The sequence below is a fragment of the Bubalus bubalis genome, chromosome 1, assembly GCF_019923935.1.
Source record: "Bubalus bubalis isolate 160015118507 breed Murrah chromosome 1, NDDB_SH_1, whole genome shotgun sequence".
Taxonomy (NCBI): Eukaryota; Metazoa; Chordata; class Mammalia; order Artiodactyla; family Bovidae; genus Bubalus; species Bubalus bubalis.
In genome coordinates this window covers 19,978,729-19,998,444 of record NC_059157.1, presented here as the reverse complement: position 1 = coordinate 19,998,444, position 19,716 = coordinate 19,978,729, and the positions used below count along the sequence as shown (strand labels likewise).

Genomic DNA, 19,716 nt, shown 5'->3' with positions numbered 1-19,716 from the left:
CAAGCAAGGGCATTTGTGTTACTTTATAAAAGTAGTTTTGATCAGAAAGACAACCTGCTGCCTCATTGCTTAGGTCAATAATTCAATAAAATATGGTGCTGCTCCTCCCTTGCCACTCTATTTATATTTTTTGTCATTATCTTCTCCCCATGATAACTGAGTAAGTACTTTTTAACTGAGGCCATGCATTGCCTTTTTACTTCAGATAATAAAAATTTGGGCTTAAGTATTGGTTTTATTAAGGCAGATGTCAAGAACAGCAAAGAAGGAATGCTGGAATAGAAAGGCTCTCAATAACAACATAGGAAATAATGCTATGAGTGATGTGATATTGAGCAACCATTTTCATTGATCTTCATTCGCAAAATGCTGCGTTGGGTCTATTTTTGTTTTTATTCTTAGCATCTGAGTTCTGCTGCCTTTGCCTTTTACTTAACTGACCTTTGTAATTTGGAGCCTCTTAGTCACTGCAGTGCTAACAGGATTGTTTTAGGGTGCGTGAAAGTAAATGCCTTTTAGCTTCCTTTTAAATTTGTCCAAGCTTGAGAAAAATAAATCTTGTATTCACTTTTAAATTTAGAGTCCATTTTTAACAAAGCACCTGACATGAATGAAAAATATCTATATACAGAAAGGTTTTGCTTAATTACTCTGCATAGAAAGACAACTTCCCTCAGTGTTAAAATTAATATAATCTCTGCTAAATCTGAGTTATCTGATTTATCTAAATTAATAAAAGGTTAGGTGATTCAGTTGCTGAATCAAGATAACATACACTAGAGGGATGAAGCTATTTTAAACCAGAGTAGATAAGGAAAAATTTAAATGTAATTACGAAGTTTTAAATAATGAAATGAAAGTCCCTAGCCTCAGGTCTGCTGTTTAGGTTCCACAGCCTTTCAGTTTTTCCATTTAACAAAGCCCTGGGCAACAGTTGCAGCCTTGAAGTGGTCTCTGACCAAAAGAGAAATACGATTCACAGCAAGAGAGGGATGTAAAAGCTGACCAAGACTGTCTGTGCCTCTGTGTCCTCCCTCTGACCTTTGCTTCTCTCCAACCCTCAGCACCTGCCTTGTCCATGTGCTAGATTTGTTCATTTGTTCATTTACTGCAGCACTGCTTAGATCCACTTGCACTTTTTTTAAAAGATAAAGTTTGAATATGTTATTAAAAAGAAGAAACAATCTTCTAATTGGAAATGAATTTCATGGGAGATTATATTGCCTGTTGTTAGTTTGGGAAAGAAATTTGGCAGAATAACTCATAGACCCCAAAGATTTCCTGGAGGGCCAATAGTATGTCTGTTAAACTTCACTTGAAAAGCATCTAGCCTGTATTTTGCTTAGTAGGAAAGTATTAAATTCTTCTTGGTCGTAATACTGAGCTCATTAATTGTTTTTTTCAAGAATATGCTCTCTTGGAAATGATATACAACTTTTCAGGTATGATTTATAAGAAAAACATTCTAGTGGAAAATGTTTGTGGAAAATATAAGCTAATGATATTTACACATTTGTGTTATATAATGCAATGAAATATATTCTAAAATATGTTTCTGCCCATGCAGGTTCTCTTCTAAGCAGTTCTTTCTGATGGAATTATGGTAGAAGTAATATTTCCAAAGTTAAATTTAAAAGATTGAGCACTGATAAAAAGATAATCTTTTGAAAGGAAAGCCTTTATTTAGAGTTATTATTGATTATTCTGGATGATGTGTCATTATTTTTATGCCAGATATAGTTGTAGTACCATTACTTACCTTGAGGGTGAAGTTTCTGTTCTTAATTTTTTTCCTCTTTGGGAATTTAATTGCCAAAGATGACTTTCCAGTATTTTTTATGTTACTGTTTTTGTGCATTAGCCAAAATTGTATATAGGTATATGTATAATCTTTAAAAGAAATTAGCAAAGTGAAAATCCCTTACTGAATATTTTAAATATGTAAATATTTTAAATATGTAAATGACTAATACCCTCTTCTGTATAAAGAATGCATGGGTTTTTACAGAGCTGTATAAAACAACAACATACTTCTTGTTTTACAGCTAAGGGACCCCAGCATATAGCCATCTGCTTTGGATAGTCATTTAGGCATTTTTAAGAGAATAATTAATTGGAAAAGCTCATTAAACTCTTTGTTGAATTATTATGTTAAGTGACTGATATGCTTAGAAGAGATCTTGAGGGTTTTTTGTTTTTGGTTTATAAGTCTGAAGTTCTGGGCAGTCAACTGAAGGACTTGGATATGGTTTTGTATTTTTGTTTTTTAGGAAACAAGGATAGGAAAAGTTTAAAGAAGCCTGTAAATTTCACTGAGGAACAGTTTTGGTGTGTTAAGATGATGAATTTTTAAAAATGTATTTATTTTGACCTTTGTTCCTAGGTATATAAATAAATTCATTTAGAAATTGGGGGAAATAGGAAAAGTACAAAAAAGAAAAAAATTGCTCATTATTCTGCCACCTAGAGAGAACATTTTGGTATATTTTATTTATAACCTATTTTTCTGAGCACACACACCCCACATTCTTCTTTCTCTTTAATCAAATCAGCCTTATACATTATATATTGCTTAATAATCTTTTTAAAAAATTGAGTTATATGAATATCCCCAGAAGGTGCTAAGTATTATTCCGCAACATGAATTTATAAAGACTTAATGGTATCCTCCTATGGATACGTTTTAGTTTTTTGAGCTAATCCTCTAGTGTTTACCATTTAGGTAGGTTGTTTTCATCCTCTATTCTTTCTTATGAATTTAGAGTTATTTTATCAATTCCATTGGCATTATCTTCTTTACCATTCAGTTTTAGCATCCACACACGTTTCTATTTCTGAATGAAATAGAGAATTTGGTGAATGAGGGACTTCCTTTTTAAAGGACTGCACTGTATGTGGTATTATTTTGAGACAGCTACATGTAAATTGAAGGTGGGTGACAAAGGGAGTATTCATTGAAGAGGATAAAGATGTAGGAGTGTTGGTTAATCATGTAAAGGGGATTCTGTGGGGCAGAGTGGGAAGTTGGATCATAACAAGAAGTGACAGCAGATTGAGGCTGAGAGTTTGGAAGAGGCTAGATGGCCAAAGGAGAGTTATGGCTGGCAGAAGCAAGGATGATGGGGATATAACAGTAAGTTTAGGTGATCATGTTTTTGCCAAGGTAATTTGTCCCAGAAGTTTCCTAGTAGATTTAGGGGTAGGGGAATAAGGAAGAGGGATATATTTGCACCAGGGTGTCTCAAGAATAAACTTTAATCTGGATTCATTGCACTTCTGAGGAAATTCTAATCTGTGATTGATGGGCTGGCTTTTGGCTCCCTTTTTAGAAGGAATCAGCTGTTGCTCAGTCTAAAGGCAACATTGAGGGGTCTTAATGTTTAGCTTGCTGAGCCTGGTGTGCTAAATCAACAAAATTTATCTGGAATCCTATCTCTTTTTTGTGTTGTTATTCTACTCCACTGCTTCCTCCTGCTTTTCAGATAAAATGAAAACCTTCAGCATGATCAGTGAATACTTTAAATGATCTGAATCCTGATTGCTAGGTTTTAGTTAAGCAAAAATTTAGGATTCCTTTCTTTCTCTCACATTTCAAAACCAACCTATCAGTAGTTCAGGTCTACATACTTTCAAATCCCCAAGCCAATGATTTCTTACCAGCTTCACTACCCTAGCCTTAGTACATGCTTTTTGTCGTCTTTCTTTCCTGACAGCAGTAGCTTCGTAATGGGTCTCTGCCTCCACTGTAGCTGGAGTGAGTTTTCTAAAGCATAAATCAGTGCTGTGATTAGAAAATTCATTAATATGTTCTCATTACCACTGAATAAAATCTAGACTCTAACCATAGCCTTCCATGGTCTGACCCCTGGCTTGCACATCTCTGATCTTGTCCTCTTTGTTCTCCCTTGAGTTCTCTGCTTCAGCTACAGCAGGATGCTTGCTGTTGCTCAAACAGATGAAGCCCATTTTGGTGTCTGGACCAACGCATGCTCTTTACTAAAACTGGAACACTGGCCCAGAGTGTCACATGGGTCATCAGTCAAGTCTCCACTCAGATGTTTACTCCTCAGGGAAGGCTTCTTGTCCTCAGTCCCGTTAGCTTACTTTAGCTCCCTTATGGATTTATTATTGTATTTTCTTTACAGTGTCTGAAATTGCATTAGTTTGTTGTCATTATGTTTTTGCCCCAATAGAATGAAAGCGTCACAAGAATTTGGGCTTTTGTCTGTTTTGCTCACTCCATTGTGCCCAGGACTTGGATGAAACTGTTGAATAAACAGGTACATCTAGGGTCTGATTATTAAATTTTCTGCTTCTTAAAAATTATTTTGAATTGCTAATAGTCAGGTACACCTCTTAAAACATAATGCATTAAAGTTTTTCCTATTTTTTTAATCACTATATACCTGATGGGTAAGATACGTACTAAACATTTTATCAACAGAATTCTTGGATAGCTCCTTTGATTGAGAATATTTCAGTTCTGGAAAGATCAGACTTCCTGCAGCTGTCACATCAGAATTACAGGTGTCAAGCCAGGGCCTCATTTTTACTCTTCTTTGCTCGTTGTTCTGTTAATTGACTGTTTTGCACATCACCTGCACTACGGTGTAGCCTATTGCCTTTCGTGTGTGTACATTTTCACTATGTCTCCCATGATTGAAGAACAAGATTTACCGATTAATATTGCCTGTAAGATTTATCATTGTATTATTATAAAAAGTTAATTATTTAGATAATAATTAATAAAAATAATAAATTAATAATAAATTGATTTATCCAACATTATAAATGTTCTTTTTAATTCTTTGCTATCTAGGCAGTAGGCTTGAATTCAACATTCATTTGAAATATTAAGACAATATTTAGAATCTATAAGGAAAGATCTAATAATCAAACTGTTTGAGCTATTCATACTTAAGAGGCAACTCAAGTAATGTAAGTGTGTAAGCCATATATGAGTTATAGGCCTTAAGAGGCAACTCAAGTAATGTAAGTGTGTAAGCCATATATGAGTTATAGGCCATTAGACATAAATATGAATTTCCCAGGTGGCTCCATAGTAAAGAATCTGCCTGCCAATGCAGGAGACGTAGGAGATGCAGGTTCAGTCCTTGGGTCTGGAAGATTCTTTGGAGAAGGAGATGGCAACCCACTCTAGTATTATTGCCTGGGAACTCTATGGACAGAGGAGCCTAGCAGGCTACAGTCCATGAGGTTGCAAGAGTCAGACACGACTTGGTGACTAAACAACACAACAGACATAAATACATGGAGTGGAAGAGAATGGAAACTTTGTGTTTGGATAACCCGGAATTCTAGTATCTCACTCTCTTCCTATCAGCCTTTTGTGTAATTAACGCCAGCAGGCCTGCATCACTAAAACCAGCATGATCTTTCAGCTCATCAAAAATCACCTGTTTGTGAGGCATAATAACTTGTTAGTGTGTACTCTGAGAGCAACTGTTAGTTTCCACAGTAAACTGTAGCAACCTTATAGTGTTTTCACTGCATTTTGTATTAATACCTCAACTCCAACCAAATTGCTATTTTAAATGGTTTTTTTAAAAAATTCTTACAATAATTACTGTTAACATTTGCTTTCTTAAATAGCACATGGGACATTAGAATTCATTAATACTTTAGTATTATAAGGGTTAATAACTCTGTTCTTTGCAATTTTTATTGAACTTTTATTTTGACAATATTGTAAATTCGTATGCAATTGTATAGGGAAGTCCCCTGTACCCTCTGCATTGCTTTCACCTAGTGAAACAGTAATGTCTAGCGAAACTGTGGTATGGTATCACAGCATTGCTGCACTCAAGATACAAAACATTTCCATCGCCAAAGATGTTCTTCAGTGGTTTTCCCTACTTGTAATGCCTTTATATATTTTGGTATTAGGGTAATGCTGGCTTCATAGAGTGAATTAGGAAGTGTTCTATACTTTGGCCACCTGATGTGAAAAGCCAACTCATTGGAGAAGACCCCGATGCTGGGAAAGATTGAGGGCAAGAGAAGAAGGGGGTGACAGAGGATAAAATAGTTGGATGGCATTATTGACTCTATGGAAAGGAGTTTGAGCAAACTCCGGGAGACAGTGGAGGGCAGGGAAGTCTGGCGTACTGCAGTCCATGGGGTTGCAAAGAGTCGATGTGACTGAATGATTGAGCAACAACAACTATCTGCTTTTATTTTCTGGATGAGATTGTTTTCTGAAAGAGATTTTTTTTTTTTTTTAATAAATGTTTGGTTGAATTCACCAGTGAAACCATCTGGGCTTGGTACTTTCTCTTTTGGAAGAGTACTATTAAATCTTTATCTCTAATTGGTACAGTGGTAACTAGGTTATGCATTTTTTCCTGGTGTGAGTTCGGTAGCTTCTGCCTGTCAAGGAATTTCATGTAAGCTGTCAGATTTCTGTGTATAGAGTTAGTTGTAGTTTTCCTTTGTTAGACAGTTTTTAGTGTCTTTAAGATAGATAGTGTTATCCTCTGTTTTGTTCCTGTTAATAGGTAATTTGTGCTTTCTCTTTTTGTTTTCTAATTCTCTATTGAATTTGTTAAAACATTGCTTCTGTTTTATGGGGTTTTTTGTTTGGCAACAAGGCATGTGGACTCTTAGCCTTACCCACCAGTGATTGAACCTACAGCCACTGAGTTGGAAGGCAAAGTCTTAACCACTGGACTACCAGGGAAGTCCCTGTGTTTTCTGTGTTATTAATGTTGCTTAGAAGTTTGTTTTTTGACCTTTTTCGAAGAAGCTAGTCATTTTTTCATTGATTTTCTTTCTCTTTTCCATTATATAGATTTCTGTTCTTATGTTTATTATTTCCTTCTGCTTACTTTGAGTTTATTTCACTGTTTTTCTAGGTTCTTGAGGTGTTTAGAAAACTGATTTGCAATTTTTCATCTTTTCTAATGTGCCATAAATGTCCCTCTAAGTACTACTACTGTGACTGTGTCCCACAAATTTTGTATTTTCATTTTCATTCAGTTCAATGTGTTAGTTTTTAATTCCATAAGAGTTTCTCTTTAGCCCACAGATATTTAGTAGATGTATGTTGGTCAAAATCTTAAGTGTTTGGAGATATTTTATTATCTTTTTAATATACCTTCTAGTTTGATTCCATTGTGATTGGACAACACTTGTTATGTTTTCAGTTCTTCTCATTAAAAAATTTTTGTTTTATGGCCTAGAATGTGGTCTATTTTGGTATATGTTCAATGGGCATGTAAAAAAATGTGTTCTGGTTGTTGTTGGATGAAGTATTCTATATGTGTCTGTTCCATCCTGTTGGTTGATGGTGTTGTTGAGTTCTACTCTATCCTTACTGATTTTTTTCCTCATGTGGCCTTGATTGGCATCATAGGAAGAAAGGAGCAGTAACTTCATTACTATTGGGCCATAGTGAAAATCTGTGGAAGTCTGTTGTCTCCACCAACATTGTGGTGAGGAGGGGCTAATTATTACCTGGAAAAGATGAAATCTTGGTTCCTAATGAGCTTGCAAATTTAGGCTCATCCCAAGGGCTTTGCTTCATAAGTAGGGGTAAAGCGACAGGTTTTTTGTTTGTTTGTTTTGAGGTGTGATTTTTTATTTGCTTATTTATTTTTGGGGTTTTTTGTTTTTTTTTTACAGTATTTGACTGGACGAGGCAGTTACTGTCTAAAGGTTTACTGTCATGTTAGACTGTACCAGTCTTGGTCCTTTGGCTTGAGAGAACAGGCTTTTGTTTGTCTGGACCTACTGGCATTTTCTGAGTTGCTAGCTTCTTCAGTTCTTAAAGTCTGTATCAGTTCAGTCACTCAGTCATGTCTGACTCTTTGTGACCCCATGGACTGCAGCACGCCAGGCCTCCCGGTCCATCACCAACTCCCAGAGCTTGCTCAAATTCATGTCCATTGAGTCAGTGATGCCATCCAACCATCTCATCCGCTGTTGTCCCCTTCCCCTCCTGCCTTCAGTCTTTCCTAGCAAAAGGGTCTTTTCCAGTGAGTCAGCTTTTCACATCAGGTGGCCAAAGTATTGGAGCTTCACCTTCAACATCAGTCCTTCCAATGAATATTCAGGACTGATTTCCTTTAGGATTGACTTGTTTGATCTCCTTGCTGTCTAAGAGACTCTCAAGATTCTTCTCCAACACCACAGTTCAAAAGCATTGATTCTTCAGCCCTCAGCTTACTTATGTCCAACTCTCACATTCATACATGACTACTGGCGAAAACATAGCTTTGGCTAGACGGACCTTTGTCAGTAAAGTAATGTATCTACTTTTTAATATGCTGTCTAGGTTGGTCATAGTTTTTCTTCCAAGGAGCAAGTATCTTTTAATTTAATGGCTGCAGTCTCCATCTGCAGTGTTTTTGGAGCCCAAGAAAATAAAGTCTCTCACAATTTCCATTGTTTCCCATGAAGTGATGGGACCAGATGCCATGATCTTCATTTTTTGAATGTTGAGTTTTAAACCAGCTTTTTCTTTCTCCACTTTCACTTTTATCAAGAGACTCTTTAGTTCTTCTTCCCTTTCTGCCATAAAGGTGGTGTCATCTGCATATCTCAAGCTGTGCTTGGTCCAGCCCGGCGTTTCACATGATGTCAGTATACAGCCTTGATGTACTACTTTCCCAATTTTGAACCAGTTTGTTGTTCCATGTCTGGTTCTAACTGGTGCTTCTTAATCTACACACATATTTCTTAGGCGGCAGGTCAGGTGGTCTGGTATTCCCATCTCTTTAAGAATTTTCCAGTTTGTTGTGATCGACATAGTCAAAGGCTTTGGCCTAGTCAATAAAACAGAAATAGATGTTTTTCTGGAACGCTCTTGTTTTTCCTGTGATCCAACGGATGCTGGCAACTTGATCTCTGGTTCTTCTGCCTTTTGTAAATCCAGCTTGAACATCTTGAAGTTCTCAGTTCATGTACTGTTGAAGCCTAGCTTGGAGAATTTTGAGCATTATTTTGCTAGCTTGTGAGATGAGTGCAATTGTGCAGTAGTTTGAACATTCTTTGGCCTTCCTTCCTTTGGGCAAGTTTTCCAAACTTATTTTCCACTGTTGAGTTTTCCAAAGGCATTTTCACAGCATCCTCTTTTAGGATTTGAAATAGCATAGCTGGAATTCAATCACCGCCACTAGCTTTGTTCGTAGTGGTGCTTCTTAAGGCCCGCTTGACTTCACATTTCAGGATGTCTGGCTCTAGGTGAGTGATCACACCATCATGATTATCTGGGTCATTAAGATCTTTTTTGTATAGTTCTTCTGTGTATTCTTGCCACCTTTTCTTAGTATCTTCTGCTTCTGTTAGGTCCATACTGTTTCTATCCTTTATTGTGCCCCTTTTATCATGAAATTTTCCTTTGGTATCTCTAATTTTCTTGAAGAGATCTTTAGTCTTTCCCATTCTGTTGGTTTCCTCTCTTTCTTTTCACTGATCACAAAGGAAGGCTTTCTTATCTCTCCTTGCTATTCTTTGGAACTCTGCATTCAGATGGATATATCTTTTCTTTTCTCCTTTGCCTTTCGTATCTCTTCTCAGCTATTTGTAAGGCCTCCTCAGACAACCATTTTGCCTTTTTGCATATTTGCAAAGTCTAGATATATGGGACAAAAAGGACTTGGGAACCCACCACCATGTCTTTCCTTGGGTTCCAAGGTCCTTAACCAGTATGCCTTCTTCTGTCCATCATTGAGAGTCTTCTCATGTATATTTTATATATGATGTCCAGGTTTTTAAAGGTGTACTTAGTGGGGAAAGTATGAAAAGTACATGTACTCCATTTTCCTAGAAGTAGAAGCCTTGAAACTATTTTTGATTGGTTCTTATTGTATTTGCAATTAGTCTATTCTCATATATATACTCTGAATATTTAGGCATTGAGTGTAACTGCATGAACAATAGGGACAGTTTGGATGGCATGCTTATTTTTCTAAGCTATCTGCTGATCAGAAACCTAAATTTAAGCAACTGTGAGTTATGAGGGGTATGATTGGACTCTCAGTTCTAGTCACATAGTCCTGCAGAGAACATAACTGTGTAGTATGTTTGCTTTTTTAGCTGAATCAAAAGGAAAATTACGAGTTTACAATTGAAATAATTGTGACCAGAAATAACAGTTATCAACAGCTTGCTGCTTTATCTATCAGTTGGTAACTGGTAGACAAGCCCATCTTCCATGGTCTTCTTTCTGTGCTGTTCATTATTTCCATTTATTTTGACTCAGCCCTAAGGTTGGAATAGCCCAGCAGCCAGTATTTTCCTAGTTGGTCTAATGTAGGAGAATTATCTTTCTGAAACTTTAAACAGTCATTGAACACATGGCGTGAGGTTTTATTATTTAAAAAATGAGGTGTCCCTGAGTGGAATAAAGGGAGTAATTGGTAATTATTTCAGATCAAAGAAGCTCCATAATTAAAGTAAGTTAGTGTTGGAGAGTTTCCTGGTAGAATTTTTGTAGAAAACCATCTTTTCCTGCTGTACTCCAGCTTTGTCAGTGTGCCTGCCTAACGTTACTCATTCATAAGGCTGAGGAAACTGGAGCAGGATATGATGATGCAAAAAATATAAGTTGACCTAAAACAAACACCTCCCCTTTGAACATATACCCGCTTTTATGCCTGATATTTTCTAGCAGAGTTTGCCTTACACCTACATTTTCACACCTTCCAACATGCTGTATAAGCAGATGTCAAGAAGGAACATGTACTAGCTGGTAAGAAGAGGCGAACGAGTTGTGTATACCCTTTTACTTAGGGAGCAGTTTAGCCAAGCTTTGGACTGGGAGGGTGTTGACAACCTAGGAGACAAGGCTTTTCTTAACCCTTTCCCCTCTTTACAGAGGAAAAGGCATCACGAGCTGCAGGTTCATGGCCATGCTGTAAGACTACGGCATTCCACCAGGCCCTCAGTCAAGAATGGGGTAAAAAGAGCAATTTCAAACAAACCCTGAATTCCTTCCATTAAGCTGTTTTGCAGTAATGTAATATAGTAACTATGAAACTATTTTAGGTGTACTGTAAGATTGAGCCAGTGTGTTAGAAGTAAATGAGTTAGTTCTTTGGGGAAAAAAATGATTGATTTCAGGACTAGACTGGGGAAGGTATTATGAACCTGGAATATTTTAATGTGCTGGCAAGTAAGGAAGTGCTCAAAAAATAATGCAAGCAGGTCTGAAGGACACAGGGGCATGTCAAAAGGACATCTTGAAGGGGCTCCCACTGAGCAAATCTAGGACAATTTGACCATCAAAATAAGTGAGAGTAAAGGATTATAACCCATGAGATAACATAGGAAGAGCTGTGTTCATCCAGTGATCATAAATGAGTAGAGAGAGTTCCTCTCACTGCTCGAATGCTCATTGATAAATGTGGATTGAACTGTTGGAACTGGAAAATCCCCATTTGCAGCCACGGTAGCAGACTGGCTGGGACAAGAATCCCTAGTGGATGCTAAATTTCAAGGACCAGATTTGATGAGGAGCAGGATATTTGTGTGGTTCTGAGCATGGCTGCCAATAGATTGATTATTACTTGGGGGGAAACAGTAACTATACAGTAGAGAAATCTGACAGTACACTTGTTGAGGAAGCAAAATTAATATAATCGGTAAGAGTCAGATAAGCCTTGAGAGCTGGCAGATGTAATACCTGAGAAGGACACAGCACCTCTCATGTTGTATTCCAGCCAGGGATGCATAACTAAATCTCACCAGGAGACATTAGATGAATACAAATTTAGGTGCATTCCACAGAATAATTGGCCTGTAGTTTTCAAAAATGTCAATGTCAGGAAAGACAAAGGCTGAGGAATTATTTCAAATTAAAAGAGATTAAAGAGACATGGCAACTGAATGCAAAATAGATGATCCTGGACTGGAGGGGGAAAGTGCTATAAAGAATATTATTGGAACAGTAACAAAATTTGAATGTGTACTCTCTATTAAATAAAAATACTGTACCAGTGTTAAATTTCCTGACTTTAATTACTGTACAGTGCTTACATAAGAAAATATCCGTGTTTTTAGGAAATAAACAGTGAAGTAATAAAAGACGAAGAGACATGATATATTACAAGTTTCTGAAATAGTTTAGAAAAATTACTTATTGCTTCTGTGTACCTACATAGAGATATAGAGGAGAAAGAGAGGATATAAAAAACATGGACAAAATATTAAAAATTGGCGAGAGGCATTCCCTGGTGGCTCAGATAGTAAAGCGTCTGCCTGCAATGCAGGAGACCCAGGTTCGATCCGTGGGTCAGGAAGATCCCCTGGAGAAGGAGATGGCAACCCACTCCAGTATTCTTGCATGGAAAATTCCATGGACAGAGGAGCCTGGCGGGCTACAGTCCATGGGATCACAGAATTGGACACGACTGAGCAACTTCCCTTTCAAAAGAATTCTCTGTACCTATTTTGCAGTTTTTCTCTGTGTTTGAAATTATTTCAAATGAAAAGATCTTAAAAATTAGTACTCCGGGCACACACACAAAAAATGTGACAATTTGGTTAATAAATTATATGGTCACCCTGTACTATTTTTTTGTACTTTTCATCCTCAGATAGTTTCATTTTTTTTCATTACTAGTGTTTATGAAAAGCTTAAGCTTTTTTTTCCCTTACATTTTACTTTTAACTGTCTTGGTGTCCTTTTCTATTTGTTACTACCTCAAAATTAAATACTTGTTTCTTTTCTATGAATACAAGTTTCTTTGCCTTGTTTTAGATTGAACACCATCTTATGGTCATTGTTACAACTGTTAACTTTCCTTGTTTTCTGTCTTGTTCTGAAGAAAACTCTTGGGCATTAGATTTGTTGACATTGTTTTGAAAGAAATATTATTTGTACCCTTTTGCCTTTTTTTTTTGTCTCCTCCAGAACACAATAAATTCAGTGTTCCTACTTGGGCAGGAGTATATTCCCTTTGGTTCTTTGAGGATACATGGCCATAGTGGGCCCGAGGTTGGTGCTGACTATTTCCTAAGAAGCTTTTTGATCAAATGAGCTTTCTCGTGCTTCTGTGAAAGGAGCAGTATTTTCTTTTCTCAGGGAAAGGATAAGGTTTAGTAACAGTGTCAGTAACTTAAGAATATCTATTGAAAAGTGTGTATGTGGGACTTCCCTGGTGGTCCAGTGGCTAAGAGTCTGCCCACAGTCCCAATGCAGGTGGCCTGGGTTCGATCCCTGGTCAGGGAACTAGATCCCACATGCCGCAACTAAGACCTGAGGCAGCCAAAAACAAAAAAAAGTGTGTGATCATCAGCGTCTGACAGTTTTAGAATTGCTAGACTTTTTTTGCTGTGGACATTGAAAGTCATCTGAATTGATAGCCTGACAGGGCATGGAGAGAAATACAGTGAATCATATACTCGTCTTTCTAAATGAAAGTGGAAAATATAATCTGAAATAACTACAAGTATTGTTTTTTATATGTGGGGATTTCTTTTAAAAGAAGTAGTTATTAGGAAGTTAATTAGACAGGAAATCAGTTCCAGATAAGGAGTGCTTGACTATACTTTGATTTGTGGATTATCAGAATTTCATCATCCCCAGTCTGTATCATGTTTCTTTTCTTTCTGAAGCAGAGGAACATTCTATGTATCCAATTTTATTTATGTTTTTTCCCTCACAGTTTTTCTTTGTGGGGAAAAATTCATTGCTCTTTATAATTCTAGTTATATGTATTTGGCTTCGGTGTTTGGAAATGGGCCCCAGGTGAGTGAAGAAGAATCCTTCTTTCTTTATTGATGTTCTAATCTTGCCACATGTTGTTTTTCGATTATTCTATTATCCTCCATTGTACTGAAGATGAATGATATTTTGCTTATGACAGGACATAAAAATGACTCTGGTTTTTAAGAAGTTATTAGAATGCCAGTGGCAATAACAGATAGACATGCGAGAGGATCCTTTCCTCCAGAAGAGCAGCTGATTTTGTGAACTTCTTTACAAAATAAGTCTTTTTTTTGAAAACCTACTAAGAGAAAATAAAATAACTGCTTGCCTATACTCTTTGTAAAACAAAAACATGCCAGGTAGTAATGTTAATGATGATTTATAGAAGAACAGGCTAGCCATAAAGTAGAAGGAAAAGAAGTTCAGTTAAGCATAGAAGTAATCTTTATACCAGAAGTTTACGATATTACTCATTCCTTTTTCTTAAGGATATGTTTTTATACTTACCCTTCTTCATATTTTAATTCTTAACTTGACCCTTACACGACTAGAACTTCATAGAAAATTCTTGGATCTTTTATATTTCCCTATATTCATCTTAATTATGACTTTTCAATGTCAATGTTACTTTCTCTTTTATTTGAAGTACACTTTGGGCCAAGTTCAGTTCAGTTCAGTTGCTCAGTCGGTCCTACTTTGTGACCCCTTGGACCACAGCATGCCAGGCTTCCCTGTCCATCGCCAACTCCTGGAGCTTACTCAAACTCACACCAATGAGTCAGTGATGCCATCTAACCATCTCATCCTCTGTCGTCCCCTTCTCCCCCGCCTTTAATCTTTCCCAGCATCAGGATCTTTTCCAGTGAGTCAGTTCTTTGCATCAGGTGGCCAAAGTATTGGAGTTTCAGCTTCAACATCAGTCCTTCCAGTGAATATTCAGACTGATTTCCTTTAGGATGGACTGATTGGATCTCCTTGCAGTCCAAGGGACTCTCAAGAGTCTTCTCCCAACACCACAGTTCAAAAACATAAAATCTTCGGCACTTAGCTTTCTTTATAGTTCAACTCTCACATCCATACATGACTATTGGAAAAACCATAGCTTTGACTAGATGGACCTTTGTTGGCAAAGTAATGTCTCTGGTTTTTAATATGCTATCTAGGTTAGTCATAGCTTTGCTTCCAAGCAGTAAGCATATTTTAATCTCATGGCTGCTGTCACCATCTCCAGTGATTTTGGAGCCCAAAAAATAGTCTCTTACTGTTTCCATTGTTTCCCCATCTATTTGCCGTGAAGTGATGGGACCAGACGCCGTGATCTTCATGTTTTGAATGTTGAGTTTTAAGCCACCTTTTCCTCTCTGCCCCTTCACTTTCATCAAGAGGCTCTTTAGTTCTTCTTCACTTTCTGCCATAAGGGTGGTGTCATCTGTGTATCTACTGCTGCTGCTAAGTCGCTTCAGTCGTGTCCAACTCTATGCGACCCCATAGATGGCAGCCCACCAGGCTTCCCCGTCCCTGGGATTCTCCAGGCAAGAACAGTGGAGTGGGTTGCCATTTCCTTCTCCAGTGCATGAAAGTGAAAAGTGTAAGTCAGATCGCTCAGTCGTATCCAGCTCTTCGCAACCCCATGAAATGCAGCCTACCAGACTCCTCTGTCCATGGGATTTTTCCAGGCAAGCGTACTGGAGTTGGTTGCCATTGCCTTCTCCCTGTGTACTCAAGCTTACTGATATTTCTCCTGTCAATCTTGATTCCAGCTTGTGCTTCATCCAGCCCGGCATTTCACATGATGTACTCCGAATATAAGTTAAATAAACAGGGTGACAGTATACAGCCTTGACATACTCCTTTCCCAATATGCAACCAGTCCATTGTTCCATGTCTAGTTCTAACTGTTGCTTCTTGACCTGCATACAGATTTCTCAAAAGGCAGATAAGGTGGTCTGGTATTCCCATCTCTTTAAGAATTTTCCACAGTTTGTTGTGAAATCCACACAGTCAAAGGCTTTGGCATAGTCAATAAAGCAGAATGGATGTTTTTCTGGAAGTCTCTTGCTTTTTCAGTGATCCAACAGTTGGATCTTGGCAATTTGATCTCTGGTTCCTCTGCCTTTTCTAAATCCAGCTTGAACATCTGGAAGTTCTTGGTTCACGTAGTGTTGAAGCTTCGCTTGGAGAATTTGAGCATTACTTTACTAGTGTGTGAGATGAGTGCAGTTGTGAGGTAGTTTGAACATTCTTAGGCGTTGCCTTTCTTTGGGATTGCACCAAGTACCATGTTTAAATGTTGTGGATAAAACTGTATAATCTAATTCCTTATTTGTTTGACTGTCTGGGTTTTCCTAAGTATTTTTCAATGGAAGACTTTGTATCTTTTCATGATGTAGGATAACATAATATGTATTTACTATGTTTTATGTGTTTTAATGAAGCTGAATAACTTTTGTATTTATCTGATTTAATTCAGTTCAGTTCAGTCGCTCAGTCGTGTCCGACTCTTTGTGACCCCATGAATCACAGCACGCCAGGCCTCCCTGTCCATCACCAACTCCCAGAGTTCACTCAAACTCATGTCCATCGAGTTGGTGATGCCATCCAGCCATCTCATCCTCTGTCGTCCCCTTCTCCTCCTGCCCACAAATCTCTCCCAGCATCAGGGTCTTTTCCAATGAGTCAACTCTTCGCATGAGGTGGCCAAAGTACTGGAGTTTCAGCTTTAGCATCATTCCTTCCAATGAACACCCAGAACTGATCTCCTTTAGGATGGACTGGTTGGATCTCCTTGCAGTCCAAGGGACTCTCAGGAGTCTTCTCCAACACCACAGTTTAAAAACATCAATTCTTCGGCGCTCAGCTTTCTTTATAGTCCAACTCTCACATCCATACATGACCACTGGAAAAACCATAGCCTTGACTAGACGGACCTTTGTTGGCAAAGTAATATAATATCTCTGCTTTTGAATATGCTATCTAGGTTGGTCATAACTTTCCTTCCAAGGAGTAAGCGTCTTTTAATTTCATGGCTGCAGTCACCATCTGCAGTGATTTTGGAGCCCAGAAAAATAAAGTCTGTTACTGTTTCCACTGTTTCCCCATCTATTTCCCATGAAGTGATGGGACCAGATGCCATGATCTTCATTTTCTGAATGTTGAGCCTTAAGCCAAATTTTTCACTCTCCTCTTTCACTTTCATCAAGAGGCTTTTTAGTTCCTCTTCATTTTCTGCCATAAGGGTGGTGTCATCTGCATATCTGAGGTGATTGATATTTCTCCTGGCAATCTGGATTCCAGCTTGTGCTTCTTCCAGCCCAGCGTTTCTCATGATGTACTCTGCATGTAAGTTAAATAAGCAGGGTGACAATATACAGCCTTGACGTACTCCTTTTCTTGTTTGGAACCAGTCTGTTGTTCCATGTCCAGTTCTAACTGTTGCTACCTGACCTGCATATAGGTTTCTCAAGAGGCAGGTCAGGTGGTCTGGTATTCCCATCTCTTGAAGAATTTTCCAGTTTCCTGTGATTCACACAGTCAAAGGCTTTGGCATAGTCAATAAAGCAGAAATAGATGTTTTTCTGAAACGCTCTTGCTTTTTCAATGATCTGGCAGATGTTGGCAATTTGATCTCTGGTTCCTCTGCCTTTTCTAATACCAGCTTGAACATCTGGAAGTTCACGGTTCACGTATTGCTGAAGCCTGGCTTGGAGAATTTTGAGCATTACTTTACTAGCATGTGAGATGAGTGCAATTGTGCAGTAGTTTGAGCATTCTTTGGCATTGCCTTTCTTTGGCATTGGAATGAAAACTGACCTTTTCCAGTCCTGTGGCCACTGCTGAGTTTTCCAAATTTGCTGGCATATTGAGTGCAGCACTTTGCCAGCATCATCTTTCAGGATTTGAAACAGCTCAACTGGAATTCCATCACCTCCACTAGCTTTGTTCATAGTGATGCTTCCTAAGGCCCACTTGACTTCACATTCCAGGATGTCTGGCTCTAGGTGAGTGATCACACCATCGTGATTATCTGGGTCGTGAAGATCTTTTTTGTACAGTTCTTCTGTGTATTCTTGCCACCTCTTCTTAATATCTTCTGCTTCTGTTAGGTCCATACCATTTCTGTCCTTTATTGAGCCCCTCTTTGCATGAAATGTTCCCTTGGTATCTCTAATTTTCTTGAAGAGATCTCTAGTCTTTCCCATTCTGTTGTTTTCCTCTATTTCTTTGCATTGATTGCTGAGGAAGGCTTTCTTATCTCTCCTTGCTATTCTTTGGAACTCTGAATTCAGATGCTTATATCTTTCCTTTTCTCCTTTGCTTTTCGCTTCTCTTCTTTTCACAGCTATTTGTAAGGCCACCTCAGAGAGCCATTCTGCTTTTTTGCATTTCTTTTCCATGGGGATGGTCTTGATCCCTGTCTTCTGTACAATGTCATGAACCTTCGTCCATAGTTCATCAGGCAGTCTGTCTATCAGATCTAGTCCCTTAAATCTATTTCTCAGTTCCACTGTATAATCATAAGGGATTTGATTTAGGTCATACCTGAATCAAAAGGTCATACCTAGTGGTTTTCCCCACTTTCTTCAATTTCAATCTGAATCTGGCAATAAGGAGTTCATGATCTGAGCCACAGTCAGTTCCCGGTCTTATTTTTGCTGACTGTATAGAGCTTCTCCATCTTTGGCTGCAAAGAATATAATCAATCTGATTTCGGTGTTGACCATCTGGTGATGTCCATGTGTAAAGTCTTCTCTTGTGTTGTTGGAAGAGGGTATTTGCTATGACCAATGCATTTTCTTGGCAAAATTCTATTAGCCTTTGCCCTGCTTCATTCCGTACTCCAAGGCCAAATTTGCCTGTTACTCCAAGTGTTTCTTGACTTCCTACTTTAGCATTCCAGTCCCATATAATGAAAAGGACATCTTTTTTGGGTGTTAGTTCTAAAAGGTCTTGTAGGTCTTCATAGACTCATTCAACTTCAGCTTCTTCAGCATAACCGGTTGGGGCATAGGCTTGGATTACTGTGATACTGAATGGTTTGCCTTGGAAACGAACAGAGATCATTCTTTTTTGAGATTGCATCCAAGTACTGCATTTTAGACTGCTTTGTTGACCATGATGGCTACTCCATTTCTTCTAAGGGGTTCCTGCCAACAGTAGTAGATATAATGGTCATCTGAGTTAAATTCACCTATTCCAGTCCATTTTAGTTTGCTGATTCCTAGAATGTTGACGTTCACTCTTGCCATCTGCTGCGTGACCACTTCCAATTTGCCTTGATTCGTGGACCTGACGTTCCAGGTTCCTATGCAATATCGCTCTTTACAGCATCGGACCTTGCTTCTGTCACCAGTCACATCCACAGCTGTGTGTTGTTTTTGCTTTGGCTCCATGCCTTCATTCTTTCTGGAGTTATTTCTCCACTGATCTCTAGTAGCATATTGGGCACCTACTGACCCAAGGAGTTCCCCTTTCAGTATCCTATCATTTTGCCTTTTCATACTGTTCATGGGGTTCTCAAGGCAAGAATACTGAAGTGGTTTGCCATTCCCTTCTCCAGTGGACCACATTCTGTCAGACCTCTCCCCCATGACCCGCCCATCTTGGGTGGCCCCACATGACGTGGCTTAATTTCATTGAGTTAGACAAGGCTGTGGTCCATGTGATTAGATTGACTAGTTTTCTGTGATTATGTTTTGTGTGTCTGCCCTCTGATGCCCTCTCACAACACCTACCTTCTTACTTGGGTTTCTCTTACCTTGGACGCGGGTTATCTCTTCACGGCTGCTCCAGCAAAGCGCAGTCTTTGCTCCTTACCTTGGACGAGGGCTATCTCCTCACGGCCGCCTCTCCTGACCTTGAATGTGGAGTAGCTCCTCTCGCCCCTCCTTTGCCTGCTCAGCCGCTCCCTGGACGTGGGTTTGCTCCTCTCGGCTGCCCCTCGTGACCTCGGGCATGGGGTAGCCCACGCCCGATTTAATTAAATGGGCTTGATTTAATTAAATGGGCTTGATTGACCAGTGAGTCTATTCCTCAGAAACTAT

General features: G+C 38.5%; 1 protein-coding gene across 2 annotated transcripts in view; it reads left to right on the top strand.

Annotated features, from left to right (window-relative positions):
- Positions 1 to 19,716, top strand: part of TNKS (tankyrase) — a 161,233-nt gene that overhangs the window by 42,446 nt on the left and 99,071 nt on the right. The gene's annotated exons all lie outside the window — the stretch shown is intronic.